Source organism: Ochotona curzoniae, unplaced genomic scaffold (genome assembly GCF_017591425.1).
Source record: "Ochotona curzoniae isolate NIBS_2020 unplaced genomic scaffold, NIBS_Ocur_1.0 scaffold_3835, whole genome shotgun sequence".
Taxonomy (NCBI): Eukaryota; Metazoa; Chordata; class Mammalia; order Lagomorpha; family Ochotonidae; genus Ochotona; species Ochotona curzoniae.
Genome location: NW_024467114.1, coordinates 18998756 through 19016396, shown reverse-complemented (window position 1 = coordinate 19016396; position 17641 = coordinate 18998756).

Here is a 17641-nt window from a genome sequence, read left to right as displayed (position 1 = left end):
ACTCCCTTAATCACTAACAAATCGCTTCAAATTCCTTCCAGACATAACAGTTGTGTGATATGACCCAATGGATCTAAATTTTTGGAAGAAAATGAAAGACTGCAACATGATGCAATCATTCCTCTAAGGAGACATTTAAGCAAAGGCATTTGGAAAATTTTCCTGTTTCTGCATAATGGAGCATGAACCTTGCATGCAACAGTATTAATGCATGCGCTGAACCTTACCCACCTCTCAATAGGCAGGGAGTGCTCTAAAACCGCACTGGGCTGGGAGTCCAGAGACCTTTGAATTCTTGATTCAGGACTAGCATTCCCTTGCACTCTAATCCCTGTTGTTCTTAAAGGCACTAGGCTTGACCTCAACTTTGCCTTCCAGGGACATAGACATTACTTCTATGTCTATTTGCTCCTCCTCCTCCTGCAGGTCACCTAACCATCACCTCAGCTGCCCCAAGCCTGGATTACTTGCACTTAGATGCTTCAGTATGCTTTACTCACTGTGCGTACTACATTTTGTGATGATTTCCTGCTTCCCAGACCCTACCATTCACTATCTTGGCTATGAACTTCTTAAGTACGAGTAGCATGCCCAACTTTACATCCCCAACACCGATTAAGTGCCTGGCACATGATCAGTGCCCTAAATTTTCGTAGAATGGAGAATGCTTGCCTCTCTGGTCCTTAGCTTCCTTTTCTGTTAAATAGGATTGGGTTTGTTGATCACTGGGGATCAGTCATAAAATGTACATTTCTCTTTTACTGTTGTATTTCATCTGGCTCATCTTTAGCTATCAAGATAAACATATAGCCATATTATGCTGAAAACAATCTGTAATACAGCTTATCTCTATCAATAAATCAATCTACTTGCATTTCAAAATGTTCTTTGATATATTGGCTCTGTAATAAATACGGATGATCTTGGTATATGGGAATTAAACTTTTCTCAAAGAAAAGGCTTCATGTGACCAAGATAAAATTCATTATTCCTTCTTAGAAGCATCTACTCTTTCTTACCTTCACTAAGTCCAGTTCCTGTTGCCTGTGCTAGAAGCCTCAAACACATTCTTAACCTCTGGCTAAGGCTACAGACCAACACTGCCACCAGCTCCAAGATCTTAACATTACTGGCTCTTAGGGAAACTTCACCTCTTTTGTCCTTGACTTGTTTCTTTTTCCTGTTCTTCATTCATTAGTAACTTGTAAGCCAACACTGGGCACTTGCTCTTCCTTGTGTCCATACATGTTTTAGAGCCACAGAGAGAGGCAAGACTGAATTGAGGCTAATGTCTCAAATGCATAGACTGGTAGGAATGTCACAGCTACTTCTCTGTTGGCCTTGCCTGACTATATTATTATGGCTGTTTTCCACCCACTTCTGTTTTAACCTTGTGGCTTTTTTTTTTTCCCAGCCTGCATCTCCACTCCTAGGAGAAAGGAAGAAAACTTATCTTATTCTTATCTTATTCAGGAAATAAGAAGTGAGTGCTTTTTTTTTTTTCTTTGGTTAGCCCATTGGAATAGGTAAGGTATCACAGTCCTGCTGGCAGAAACTAAGTGTCTTGAGAACAAAACTATGCTAGGGCATTCTGCATGCAAGGCAGCTGTAGGCCAAAAGTTAAAGCTGTCAGAAGCAAGTGTTGCTCTCAAGATAACAGGTTCAAGTGTCAGAGGTCATTAGGGAAAGTCATCAGTGGCCAGAAAAGGACAGAAACTAGTGCCAAGTATCGGAGAATGGAAGCTGTAACACAGTAATTCTGTACTGACAAGGCCAGAGCCTCAAGCAGTACACATGCCTATGGTAACTGGCCACTCATTCCACTCTCCTCCTTTCTCTGAACACGTGTTAATCCACCTAGGATGCCTTGGCTGGACAATGATTAGTCAGTAAATAAAAGTCCCACAAGTGAATTAAGCTTATATGAAATATGGGTCTCCAAATGAGTAGCAGCCACCAGGATAATCATTGAGTTATCCCTCTCTCCCTAACAGGAACCCTCTGGTCTGTTACCTTCAAAAACTTCTTGTATTTTTCCTTTCTTAGTATACATGACTCACTCTTCAAATCCTGTTTCATTCTGCACAGATCTCGGTACAAAGCAGTGAGTAAAATGTCTGGATGGATTTTACATCTGGTGGGGACCTACATGTGGATCTGTCAGTGTTGTGTCTCTGCAGTTCTCCATTGACTAAAAGTGAAGCAGTAAAGTATTCCCACAACCGACCGTGGTGGACAAAACCCTTTCTATTAGAACTCCTGATTCCAGCCTCACCACAGAGCACTGTTCCCGGTGGTAGGAGGGTTTCATTAGCAAGCTTGCATAAATACTCTACAGTGACTATCATAGTCAACATGCAGCGGTCATTCACTAGAGAAGAGATTTAACCTACTAATGAAGATGAGTGTCCCAGCATCTCACATATTTATAGATACAACTTCTGACACTAGCCATGAACTTAGGACTGGGTATCACTTTGCGGATACTCCATATTGTGTATCTCTGACCTTTCACATTACTTGGAAACAGTTACTTCTATCTCTCCCAATGCAACCTTGCAACTTACAAATTGCAAGGACCCATGCAAACTTTGTTGTATCCTCATACCTCCAGTGGCCTTCAACTATGCCTGGCTGAAGAGAGCCACTTTCTGAGATACAGCCATCATTTCATCTCTCCTTCCAACCCATGTGGAGTTGAGGAGGCCTGCTCTTTCTGTCTCCAAATGTTCTCTTCTCAGAGGGAGTATTTGCCTGAAGTTTTCCTAATTGATATTTCTTAAAACTAGAACTCAGTTAAGTTACTTAAATATGTAAGGAACAAAAAGCTTAGATCTTTGGGGAAATTTTCCATAAAGAACTTATGATTCTTCACCAACTAAAATTCAACAACATTTGAAAAGAATACTCATTTTTTTCCAATGGGAAACAATCTCATTTAGCTGACATTTTGCATAGACTAATAGAATAAACAAAATATTTTATCTGTATTGCACAACCTATTTGTATTAAATAATAATATATCTACTACTCATCAAAAAAGAATATTCATTTTTCACAGGATTTCTTTTACCAAGTCCTTTCTCTATATGTTTGCTCTGTTGTTTATAATTGTTTCGCCTATGTGTTCATTTGTACCTAACAAGGATGATTTCAAACTTACTTTCTTTTATTGATAGAAAGCAAATGCAGGAGCAGTGTATCTGTCATTTGGTTGAGTAAAATTGATTTGATTTAAACTGGATGAGAATAAGCCACCTCAGCCAAAGACTTGACACTAATATATGAGATTTAAAGTCTTTTCAAGTGAATGCCTCTTTGAAAGACAAGCTTAATTTTATTTATACATATCCTAGCATCAAAACCCATTACTTTTAAAAACTATGCTAGCTTTCTTTCTTTTTTCTTTCTCTCTTCCTTTCTGCCATTCTGTCCTTCAAATAAGCATATAAATATACATAAATATAATTTAAAATGTTTTGAAAGAGCAATACTAGGTAATAATGAAAGACATGCTTGTATAGTATATTTTTATTTTTTAAAGCAGGATACTTAGCTTAGTTACATGCGTAGTAAAAAAAATAAAAAAGCCTATTATGCATCGTGTATTTTAATCAGAGAAAGTGCTGATTATTTTCAGGATACTCATTTAAAAACTCACGTTGTTTTCATTAAAGCAAACACATATTTTCAATATCTACCTCATTTTTCAAATTGGAAAATCTAATGTGGCTCCAGCAATCAAGTAGTGGGCCTTAATTACCCAATAACTTAGAAATAATTTGCATTAAACATAACATAGAAAGTATTTCAACAATCTTAGGATATGTATATGTGTGTCATGCTATTACTACAGTTATGTTATTTCCACAGGCATATTTATTTTAATGGATAGCTATTAAAGTCACACACATATTGTTCTTTTCTACATCAGAATAGCACTGGATAAAAAAATAAGTATTATTTTGACTAAAATATGACAGTTCCTATTACTTTTTAGGTAAGCTCAGTTTTAAAAAATAAAGTTCATAGCTTCAATGACAAAAAATACCACAATGCTAATAAATCAAGATGTTATCAATTATTGTGTGGAATTATTTTTCAAAGTAAATCAGTACTATTTAATAATTTCTTGGCCTTAACTGGCTATTTTTCTCAGGTATCCTAGAAGAAGGAGGCTACTGGGCAAACATTGATGTTATATTTCAGCAGAAAGGTACCAACTAAGCTATTAGAATGTTCCATGTTAACTAAATACACAAATTTGCTAATTGAACAGCATAATTTAGGCTGGGCATGTGGCAGTTATGTACATAACATAGAGATTTATAGTCTCTTGATTTTGGTTGACTCTAAGCACTAGATGTGATGTGTGTGTGTGTGTGTAGTGTCATGACATTTCTGTCCTACATGATGGAATAAATACTAAATTGGAACATGTGGTAAGAAAGACTCAGGTAAAAGCTATTTCAAAAACATTCTGTGATCACATTAGTTGATGGGCACAACTTAGTGTCCTTTAAGAAGGGCCCTTGGCTTTTATAAGGTTTTCTCATTTTCTCATTACAAGTATTATTTGGCCTTTTCTCAGTAACCTCAACCTTTTGGAAGCTTAGAGATAATGATGTGAAGACAAAAACTGCTCAGTCTTACACAACCACAGCACATTTTAATGACCTGACAGTGCACATTAGCAACATGGTAGTGAACAAAACATCTCAGACACAGCAACGGTATACATGTTGCTGAAGCTCTGTGTATAGATTAAATCTTCCTTAACATCTTTTCTAATTTCTTTCTAGTTCAGCAACCACACATAAAAAGCCACCTATAATGCTGTAAAAAATTTTGGATGGATCCTGACCCTCTGGTATCTTAGGCATTGCATAGATCATTATGTATCCTATTTAGTATCAATAAGTATCACAAGATGCTAGAATTCTGTAGATTCTAGTTTAAACCATCTGACTACAAAGATAGCTGAAGAACTAACAGGAAGAGATGAGGAAGGTGGAAGCATTTGATTAATCAGCATAAATTCTCAATCTAGAGAAGTTTGATACATATCAAGAAATAAATATAACAGTGACAGCCATTCTAGAACAGCACATAAGAGCTTTTCAATTCAGAATCTTTTCTGTTATCTCAACATAGAACATTTCCAAACTGAACGTTCTTTCCTGACGCACAAACTGTTGGTTACTTCAATCAAACATTCAGAATTGATCCCATGCACCTCATGGTGATACTGCTATTTAACAAGGAAGGAAAGCAGCCTGAAAGAGAAAATCTACTGGCACTGGAAACAGCATATATACTTATTCAGCTCAATAAATTAAAAATAAGTTTAAAATTTTATTTACTCAACAACAACTAAAGCTTGGTATTATAGTGTGTTCAGATGTGTAGAACCTTGAAGAACACTTTTCAGTTTAACTTGATATGGAAATTATATTATTATGTGGATAGCCCTTATGTAATAACGGGTTTCCATGTGATTTTTCAAATTCTGTTATACATGTTATTTTTTCCTAAACCCCTTGCCTTCCCTATTCAGTCATGGGAACTCTATATTTCAATGGTTAGGAAGAAGGGAATTCAGATAATACAATAATAATAGAGCTCATTATGGTAATTATGGTAGATACTCCTGGAATGGAGATTTTTATTCATGTGTTTATTTTTAAAAATTTATGTTTATTTGAAATCCAGAGTTACTGAGAGACAGGGAGAGAAGGAAGAAAAGAGAGAGGGAAATAAAGAGAGAAGGAGAGAAAGAGAGAGAAAACAGAAAGAAGGAGGGAGGGGAGACACAGAGAGAGAGACAGTTGTGTTCCACTCACTGATTCACTCCCCAAAGGGACAAACAGCCATGGCTAGACAAAAACTGGGAGCCAGGAACTTCATCTGAGTCTCCAACAGGAATTTTAAGGATGCAAACACTTGGGCTATCTTCTGTTGTTTTTCCCAGGCAGTTAGAAGGCAGTTTTCTCAGGAAGTTGGAATGGAAGCAGAGCAGCCAGGTCATGAACCAGTGCCCATAAGAAATGCTGGCATACCAGGTGACAGCCTACCCTATCATGTCACAACACTGACCTCCTAGAATGAAGATTAAATTTTCCATATTATTGTCATGGATAGCCATCCAGTTATACCAGTCTGTTTACAAATAAATATGTGGTGTCAGCATTTTGCCTAGCAGTTAAGATACTAGTTAAGAGGCCCATGATCCATATTGATGTCTGGCTGCATTTCTTGATTTTAACTTCCTGCCAATGCAGCCTCTAGGAGGCAACAAGAAACTATTCAAGGTAATAAATTAAGCTGCTAAAGCCCACGTGGGAGACCTGAATTGAGTTTCTAGACTCAGGTTTTGATTTAACCCAGTCCTTGCAGTTGAAGTACATGGGGAACAAGCCAGCAGATATGATCATTTACTAGCTAGCTATTTATATATTGCCCATGTATAGCTCTTTACCTTCCATCTAAGTATGATTTATCTTATCTTCCACAGTCTGTCTCTTTCCTTCATGCACATAATCTCTCTGTGTGTATGTATCTGCTTGTTGAGTTAAAAAAATTTTTTAAAATCAGATTTGATAATAAGCTTTCCACTTAACGATAAATCCATATGTCTGCATGGTCAACGACGTATCTACTTAACAATATCAGACTATCAGTGTTTTAAAGTTGGATATAAAATTAAGCTCTGTGGTTAAATGAGCAAATGAATATCCAATAAGTGGATAAATAAACTATTCCAAGAGAAAACCTAAAGGGTCAGGGCTATAAAGCTGAAGGACTTGTGAGGTCAATTAAAGTGGGATTATCACTGGAACACACCTACCAGATTCCTTTAGAATCAGGCCTATGAGAAAGGACACTGAAGTGTGACCATTTTATCTGAAGCCAAGTGTTTCAGCAGAAAGGGGCTGGTTTTCAGAGTTTAGTCACGGAATCTAAAACCAAGGACTTGGCAGTATTTATCTAACTGTATCCTGGAGAGAAATATGGAATCTGGCAGACATAAAGAGAATTTGGGGGACAATTATGAGATTAAAGTCATGTGTTCTTTCTTTGGCTACAATTCAGGAATATCCAGGTTTTATTTCACTTTCCCTGTCAGAGAATCATAGAAGAGTAAGCTCATAGGCAGAGCCAAGCAAATAATTACTTAACTGGAGCAAGATCCTCAGGTATTTCTGTGGAATTGGTGAACTAGCCAAGGGGAGAAAATAGAGGTCAGAGCATCAAAGGGTAGAGCAGGATAAATTACTTAGCTATTCCATTTTACTACAAATTTTGTAGTACATCTTACCATCGCCAACTCAGTAAACAAACAAACAAACAAACAAAATCACCAAGTACTGTGTAACAGAGAATAACAGATAGGCAAGGAAAAGCGGTATCTTTGTTCACAATGATATTTGATAGCAAAACAGATACCCTTCTCAAACAATCTGCTTTTGCTGCCTGGCTGCTAACTCTGCCTTCCTTAGATGTTGATGGTCAGAACAATAGCCATTCTGAATGGAGAGAAATAGCTGTAACATTTGGCGAGGCCCATTGGTCAGAATCAAGTCAGCAAGACCAAAACTATCTCTTCAGACAAAATAGATTTATTCTCTTTTGATTGGAAATTTACTTCTAAAGTGTTTTCCTCTATTTCTATATTTTCTACAAGCAAAAATGAAAAGATTTTGTTAAGATCTATTGAATTGCACTTGCAAAGTACAGCACATGGCTTTGCAAGGCACTTCAAATCACTGGATTCTTTCTTCCCTCTGAGAAGACTATGCAAAAGTGAATGGGGTTAGACCTGGACTATAGAGATGCACAAAATAATGCCCACAACAGGTCCACTTGATCCACTAGCTGGCCTGTCCCTGGGGACCTCTTTGTTGTCTGTTTTCCATTGCTTCATACCAAAATGCAGAAACATATGCCCAAACTCAGACGCCTCCATGCAGAAAATGTCCTTCGAAAAATAACAGAAACATTCTGTAAATGTGTCTCTCCTGGCCATATAACTTATTAAGAAAAAAAAACGAATTAGTATCAATGTTAATGAGAACTTATTTTGTGTTAAGCTTTCTACTCAGACTTTCTTGCACATTATTTCATTTTTCTCCACATCCACTTTTGAACTAGATATTATGATGATGATGATGACGACCTCACAGATTAGAAGTATGAGGTCCTTCTCAAATGTTTTTGACTTGAGAGTATAAATGACATTAATTTTCAGCTATGACCTATTTACTACATATATGCTATTTGTGAATTATTTATAAAAGCTATATTTATTAAGTGAAGCAACACCTGAATTAATGCACTAAATAAAACACAATACAGATGATTTGAAAGGAAACTATTTAGTTAATTGCCAGCATGGCCAGTGGACTTCCTATGTTTCCCCAAATCATTCTCACTCTTGCCAAAACTTCATGGTCGAATACCTATGCTCACATAGAAGGTATTAAGTGACAAGAAGTATTCATGAGCAGTTTGCCGTCCTATGTAAAAGTTATCACTAACTAGCCCTAAGAGAAGCTAATGTAGCTAGAATTATGACCAATCCATTTTTATGCTTTAAAAAGTAATAGGGCAAATAGAAATAAAGTAGGAAAATATTTCCACTGACAGCACATCTTCCAAAAGCTGAGTCCAGTTAATCCTAAAGTCAGCAATCATCTCCCTTACTGGGATTGAGCTACAGTGCATGGTACCTGAAACCATCCCTTCACGCTCTACTTTTACCCTCAATAGCACTATTTTTCCAGAATCAGTTCCAGGGAATTGAGTTGTTAGCAGTAGACATGAGTGAAGAAGGACAGGGAACGGAGGCATGGTAAACAGTCCATGAAGTCCTCAAAACAAAGAAAAAGATCTTGAAAACTGTATTTCTGAGAACAAACTGTAAAGTTTGTTACAGTGACCTAAGAACCCCTTCATTTACTCAGAATTATTCTCTATACTATTTACAGAAATAGAATTATTTAGCTCTTAATTATGGAGGTTCCAGAGTATGCCCCTGCTGTACTGGTGAGGGTCTCCCTGGCTGTGTCACAACAAGATAGCAAGACAGGAATAGAAATAGCCATGTGCAGAGGGGACTAGGCATGTGGGGTGGTCTCACATTATAACAATCCACTTTCAGAAACCAAGTTTAATTCCTTCTGGGGGCGGTGACCCCATGATTTGACTACCTTGCAATAGATCCCACATCTCACAGGTTCTGATACATCAGCATCAACATATTGCCAGCCCTTCCATATTACTTTGGATGAAGACATTCGTTCTTCCTGGATTCATTTTTAAAGACTGGGCAATTTTTGAGGTATAAGTGTTTTTTTTTTTTTATCGGAGGATGCTATTCAACCTCAAACTGATTCTTGGGGGTCGTTACTGGGTAAGAACTCTTGGGATCCTCAATTTGCAGAACACATATACTTACTTGGAAACACCTATATTCTCTTGAGAACTTTGATCCAATTTGGCTGGGGAATTAGAGAAAAATCTCCAGATGAGTGGATCTCAGACTACAGCACCAATTGGAATTATCTATTAGACCAGAAATAGCTATTAGACCAGATTGCTAACTCTTCACACCTCGAGTTTCTGATTTAATAGACCTGGCGCTGGCATGAACATGTGCATCTCTAACCAGCTCCCAGGTGATGCTCATGATGGAGAAACACTGGCTTAGAGGAAGTCATTTCACAGATGAGCAGGACAAGCAGATACCTTGGGGGGCAGATGGGATGCTCCCATCAAATGAAAGTGTGACAGATCAATTTCATCCACATTTCTACCAAAGTGTGAGAGAGATTTTGTTGACACCCTAACACCAACAGTCAGATGCTGACAGTGGCTGATAAGATTTTTATGTTAGGCCAATTCACCCTTTTCTCAGCTACTTTAGTTTCTTTAAGGACAAGTTCCCATCTTAAATCTTCGTGTTGTCCTTGTGGTTATTTTTATACATAAACGATTGATGTAGAGTTGCTAATCAGATCGAATTCATAAAACAAACATACCCACAGCTACATGTTAGGATTTAGGGCTTCATCTGGGAAGAATGTCCCTTAATCTCTATCTTTCCATTTTTCCAGTTGTAGCTGAGGATAAGTTGAGTAAACTTTGAGGTCGAAGACTTTAATGACTGCAAAGCTCATCTAACAGTGTCTGGATGGGCTCTAGGTACAGATGCCAATAATAATGGGAGATGATCATGGGACAGGGATGGTATTATTCAGTTCATCCAGATCTTTGATGAAGTTGTGGGGAAACAAGAGGGGGTGAGAGGGAAGTAAATGAAGGAATTAGTTCTTACTGGAAACAGTTTTTAAAAACCAACATCCTTTACATATCTGCCTCAGAGGTTTTTCGCCTCCCTCCACCAAGGATGGTTTCTTGGAATGAGCTATTGAGGTTGGGTATTGCATGTCCTCTGGCTCATTTTTGGGCATTTACTTGGTTATGCAGGTATTTACAGTTATTCCAGGGACACTGAACAGTTTCAATTTCTTTTTTTGCTTCATTTGTTTAAGTACCTATAATCACCAAGCACTGTCCTTCCTATGTGTTTTTTAAGTATGAATTTATTTGAATCATTGTGGTCCTTCTAATTTCTGTTTTATAGTTAAGGCATCTGGAATCCAGTGAAGTTCAGTACTATGTTTAAGGTCACACAGCTAGGAAGCTATGCAGTGACTGACACAGTTCAGACTCCAAGCATTGCATAGAGTTGAGGGAGGACAGCAGCAAAGTTGAACTGCAATATTATAGCAGGAAGCCAAGAGATTTCAAGTTGAACTATTCCTGTGGAACCCTAATCTAATTACATTATAGGCCTCTCTAAGCTCTGGCTTCTATAGCTAGGTAAATGAGAACCCCAATAATGACTGCAACAGACTTACAAAAGTAAAATGGAAATGTGTTAGCCAACAATGATAATAGTACCTGAGCGTGGAGCTGGGCACAATGCGCAAGTTTCCTTCCTTAATGAGACAAAATCTTCAGGACAAAGAGAAGTTGGTATCTTCAGTACTAGCACATCTGTGGATTCTGTTTCCATCCTTGGAGGCAGGCCGGTTGTAGGAAAAGCTGTCATTGTTTACATACATCTGGGCCCAGTGTTTAGATCTACCTGAAACAGACAAGAGAAAAATCTTCAAAAGAACTGAATTTTCTGAGATATTTTCATGACAACTGAGGCAGAGGGATTGTTTTCACTGTGACCTTTCTGGTTCTTCATGGAAGCAAAACCAAAAACTTCCAACACTTTTCAGAAGTGGTGAAACAAAGAAGTCTGTGGCCTGACAATTCAGATACATGTGTGCCTCTCAGGGGTCTGCATCAGCTCTTGGCAACCAACAAATGACAAGCCCCCAGCTGATACAGAAGATAGGGGTCCAAGGGCCACTAGCTTGCACTTCATCAGTATTCCATCTTCCAAAGACCCAGAGCTTTGCAGACCTGGCCAAGTGATTATGGAAGGAAAATGGAAGTAAATTAGAACAAAGCTGTTGAAATGTCTATGTGACCTGGGACATCTGTGTGCCGGTTACTGCCACTGAGCTTATGACTTGAAAACAGATCCAGAGCAGGTGAGATAAGGTGCCTCTTTGACTACTGTGTCTGATGAAAGCATACCTATAGTGGTTTGTGTCTTTGCTACTTTTAGAAGACAAGACTTGCTGTGTCCTGGGGCACTGTTCTGACAACATTGCTTGGGATGATCCACTTGTTCTTCACAGCCGAACTGTTTATCCTTGTTATGTGGCAACTGAGATTCAGTGAGATTAATATGCTTCCCACAGCCAGTATTCCTCCCTCCTCTACCTGCTCCTCTTCCTGCAAATCCTTCATGGCTTCCACCTGCTCTCTGAAGAAAATCAAATCATCCACCCAACAACTGGCAATGCCCTTTCGGATTCAGACCCTGTACTGCTCTACTGCATAACTGATAGCAGTGCTTCCTGTTCCACATTTCAGTTATGGTAAATTGTGTTCAGGTCTTCACATGCATTGTGCTGTTTGTACTTTCAGAGCCTCTGTGTGTGTTTTCTCCCTGTCTTTGCTACTTCCCTGTCCTGGAAAACAGCTGCTCATCCTTCAGAGTCAAAGCAGACCCAGTTTTCTCCCTAACTAGAAGTGGGTAATTGCCTCTGGCATCAGCTATGTAGAGCCCTGCTCTTTTCTTATGATGTAGTTTGCCTGATTTTCTTGGCAGATGAATCTATTGGTCTCCCACTTTAGGCTGGAAGCTCTATGCTGTCTACTGAGTATGAAACCGACCTCTGGGTGGATGATCAGCAAATACTTCTGAAGGAATAAAAGACTGAATTTCCCATTCATGACCCTAAAAGCCCTAATTTACACTCCCATTTAGCTGTTTGATTTGCCTGTTGGACTTGACTCCCAGTTGTCCCTATCCTTGCTTAGCATAGCAAACTTTCTTGTATATCAAAATTCTTAGCTTGAACAGAGTTGAAATAATGTCAAGCAGCAAAGCAGTGAAAATAAATGCTCCTTTTTATTTCCTCTTGACTGTTTTACACTTCTCTCCAATTTCTCTTGAAACCACTGACATGTCCATAACCCTGGTCTCTCTAAAACCTCACAGCCCAGGAAGCCACATGTCATGTGCTTTGAGTCTCACAGATCACTCAGTTTCAGAGACAGCACACGAATGGAAAATGTATTGGTTTGAGAGGGTGGGGGGATTGGGAGTGGGGGGTGGTTAAACAAACTTGGGCTCCATTCCCAGCACAGCCATTCCCTAGAAATGTGAAATTGTAGATAATGTAAAATCTCTCAAGATGTCTTTATTCTACTCTGTGAAAGGAGAATGGTAACATTTATTCCACGGAGTAAGTTACAAGACTTCATTAAAGCAATACATATCAAATATCCAGCCGAAGATAAATAGATAACAAACACTTACTGGCACCAATTTTCCCCTTTCCTTTCCTTTTATCTGGGGGTATTTCAGTCTGAGAATTTCATAATTTCTCCAATAATATGACAATACTAACCAGGGCTTCAGTGGGTTTTTCAACACTTAAAAAGAAATGGCGTGCAAAGTTGAGCATGTCTTTCAGAGAATTTATTTCCAAAAAAGTTATCTGAGTTAATTTAATTGGAAACCACAAATTGACTGGCTTGTGCAACAGAAATGTGTTGCCTCACTATTCTGAGGATGGGAGATAAAATCAAGATGTAGTCAGGGCTAAGTCCATCTCAGCCACAGGTGGCCAGCTGGCCCATGCCTGGCTCCTGGCTTCTTGAAGCACCAGATGTTTCTTGACTTGCAAGTGGTGTTTGCCCCACATCTTCTCTATGTATATAGGTCTTTGTGTCCAAGGTTCCCTTTCTGTGAGGGCATCAGTTATACTGGATCAGGGCAATGACTTCATGAAAATGTAATCATCTGCAAAGTCTTACTTCCAAATAGGGTCACATTCTTAGGTACCAGAATTCCACTTTTGATATATCCTGTTTGAGAAAACGATTCAACCCATAGCAGTAATCACAGGTTTTATTGGATTTCTAATTTATGGTCCCTCCAAAGATAAAGAATCCATGATGAAAGTCTTACTTTAAACCAACCCAACGAACAAGCTTATAGACTTAAGATAGACCAAGGTATGTCTTGAGTATTGAAACATGGAGAAACATTAAGGCAACCTCTGATGTGATTGTTTAGGAATGCACTGCAAGTTGAATTCTCCTTGTCCAAAATTCTTGAGCTCAGAAATCACTGAATATCAACTAGTTTCTTAATATTTCCATGTACAATAATGAGCTACCTTGGGAATGGGGTCCAAGTCTAAATACAAAATCCTTTTGTGTTGCATATGTGCAAGTACAGTAGAAAAACTAATCAAAACATGAAATTAAGTGTTGTGGCACAGTGAGTTAAGCAGCCATTCAGAATGGGAACACTGCATATCAGAATGCAGGTTCAAGTTGCAGCTACCCTGCTCTGATCCTGCTAATGCACCTGGGGAGGTAGAAAATTATTATACAAGAACTTGAGTCCTGTTATCCACTTGGGAGACAGATGGAGGGAGTACTGCACTGATGGTTTCAACTTGGCACTGTCATGGATGTTGCAGTCATTTGGGAAGGGAACCACTGGAGAGATAATCTCTATCTGTCTCTGTCACTCTGTCTTTCAAATGAGTAAATCAATTTTTAAAAAGGAAGACCAATTTATGTTCGTGTGAAACCATTTTGAAAATGTTTATGTATATCTTTCAAAATAAGCTTTTTTCTGAAAAATTCTTGAAGACCCTCTCATATGCACAGACTTCCAAATTTTTTCACAAAATAGTAAAATTATCTTTTAAATTCATTTTCTACAAACTTTTGGAAATATCCTTGTATGCCTTAGACACACAGCTTAAGGTAATTTTAGAAAATATTTTTAATGCACTTGGTTTAACTGTGACTTGTCAAATAAGATCTTGTGTAGGCTTTTCCACCTATGATGATACATGTGTTCTATGAAAGTTTTCGATTTTGGGGCAATTCATATCTTATACACTCAACCTCTAAAGGAAAAAGAGCACCACAGTCTTTCTACCTCAGACTTGATCCAAGTAGATCAAGTTATTTAGTGGAAAATCCAATGGTTATATACAGAATTTCTTGAGTCCCACTGTCTTAAAGTTTATGATTCGATAGCCCAAATGAATATATTATTATGTAATATTACTACAAATTAAAGTGCTAGGGTAGAAGGATGCACAAAATACAAGTATATAGGGAATATGGCTTGGCTTGGAGTATCAAAGGAAGATTTACCGGAAAAAAATGGAGCTTTATTTGAGACTAGAAAAGTATAGTTTTGAAGAGTATTCTAGCCAAAGAAGCAGCATGTACAAAGGCCCTGGGGTAAGAGGAACAGGGCAGTCTGAAGGAACTAAAAGAAAGCCACTGAGACTCTTAGAAGTAGAAGAGTGTGAGAGGATGGTTTAAGATGGGCTGTTGGGCACAATGAAGAATTTAAGGACTCATCCTGGGAAAAATGAGAGCCCACTGAAAGCCTCCTCCATCTCACTTATCATTCACCTAAACCTGCACCCTCTGACTTCTTCAAATTCCTAGCTGTGATTCTTTAGAGATATTAGTTCATTCTTGCACATTCCTGCAACCCCAATTATGCCTTTTAATGTCATTTTTCTCACTATCCCTGAGTGATTTCAGTAGTTTTAAGGTTCTATTATTAGATTCACAACCTAATGTTTTGTTTAAATGCATCCTGTTGCATAGTCTTAGCTACTACTATTTTGTGGTTATCTTCAAAGCCTTTTCGTTGGGCTGCAGTTGCATTTTTCCATCTGCTTAAAAAATAAATAATGCATAGTTTTGGTCATGTGAATCCTCTCCCCATAGTTTGTTTAGGCTGTTATAACCTCTACGGACAACTATTTTTTCAGAAGATGTTACCAAATCAATATCATTTTGGCTATTAGCACAGCTGTGCTCCCAGGCAGAGGGGAATGAGTCATCAGTGACAGGGCTGGAACAATGACCAGTAGAGAGATCGCAGCAAGGCCTCCCCAGGCATCACTGGAAACCGTTGACAGATAGCTTGGCCTTGTGATCTCCGTTGATATAGAAAACACATGCTTTGAGTTTGCTGAGGTTTCCATTCATCTTCCCTGAGGGACCCTGACTCAGGGTTACAATCACCCTCTGCTTACGTCTGTGTGGCATAGAGCATCACCCTCGCTGAGATGGTGTGGTAGGAAGCCAGTAGATTAATGCACTTGGAGGTCACAGTGGCAAGGTCTCCATGAGTACTGAAAATGAGACTCTGTTGGAAATGCTGGTGTGTCAGCTTCTCTGTTTCTATGGTAGCGACTATGGAAGACTTAGAAGAAGAGAAAGGAGGGAAAAAGGGAGGTAGTGAGAAAAAGATCCAAGCTCACATTTTATAAACACTGTGTTATTTCCTTTCACAGACATAGTTTACTTGATCCACACAGACAGCCTGGGAAAAGCAGATTTTTGTCATCTTAATTTCCATAGGCTCAGAACTACTTTTCTGAAATAAAAGCTAGTCTTTTTTTTTTCCTTATAAGTTGGAATTTAGTCATTTTTATTTTCTGTCTGATCACCTTTTGACTATAGCATCATGTCTTGGCCACTGATCTGTTGAAATAACTGGAACATCTGAGTTACAGATTCTGCCACTCTCCTAAGACCCAATCATCATTGAGTTCTCTTGGATCTTTCCTCGAGGCAGCTAATCTCAAATGTACACACATTTTAATAAACCAATTCAGCCAGAAACCAAAAGCACATGGCTGAGACTGAGTATCTGTAGTCCTGGGACCCGTTAGTTCAACTGAGGTTATTCCTTCTATCCTAATCTCTATAATTTCTCCCATTTTACTACAATTCTTCCAGGTTTTCTTGGCTAGTGTGATATTTGAAATGATGCTGTTGTTTTTGTTTTGCTTCTTTAACTCAGTACTATTAAAACTGTCCTCTTGGGACCACTCTTCATCTTACTTAACTTACTTCAGGTCCAGGAGTGCTTTGTAACCCTGACAGCAATACCTTCACACATCCACCTGCTTCTTCACAGTGTCTCCAGGTGTTTCCCTGCCTCATCTCCCTAGAGCAGGACAGGGTTTGGAGAGGACTCTGTGGAGGAGGATCCAATTAGGAACATGGCCCTTGGCACTTCCAGCAATAGTGCTTGTTAGTGTGTACCTAGCCAGTAGCAGAACCAGGTTGAAGAACTAGAAAAGATGTTTGTTTAGCAACAACTGTCTGCTCCCGTCAACGTTAATGGACTACATTGGATAATGTTCATTAAACTGAACCCCAGGATGAGGATGGATTTCTTTCTTGTTCACTCAATTAGTCATCACATTCTTGGGATCTCCACACCCTCTTCTAAGCACACACACATGCACACAAAACAAAATGGCATGGAGGAAGTGAGCAGCACCAGGACAGAGCCCCACGAAACAGACTCCACTCTATTTACATGAGAGTCACATCTCCCAGAGCTTCAATGATGAACACATTGACATTTGACAAAATTCCAATGTAAGGCAATTTCAACCTAGAAAACCTGAGCTTTTTTGGGTATTTAGGGAGTCAACTAGGGGATGAAAGGCCTCTGTCTGGCCATCAGTGTGCTTCTATCTTTCTGCCTCCGTGTTACTCTCAGGGTAACACCAATACAATATCAGGCTCAGTGTCCTCTCTTCAGATCATTTAGTTGATAACAGAGGTACACTTTCTGGTGAGATCTCCAGGAAAACTATTATAGTGTTCATTTAAGACCTATGTTCATACATTTTATTTGTGTGAGAAAGGTAAAAATCTGGGTTATGTCATTTTCTTTTTCCATGATAGCACCTTTCAAACTTTTTACATCCTAGCAATATTACTTTAAAAGACGCATCAATCAAAAACTGTTTTATCAGAAACTACACTAGAAAATATTTAAAAAGAGGAATGCCAGCTGGTGGTTTTATCCTCCTGGTTTGCTTTTCCTTCTCTCCGTCCTTTCTTCACAACCCTACCCTAATCAGCATAAGTACAAAGGAACCACAGCCTGACCACAGAGTTTAATTCAAGGAAAACAGAAATTTCAGCTCCCAAA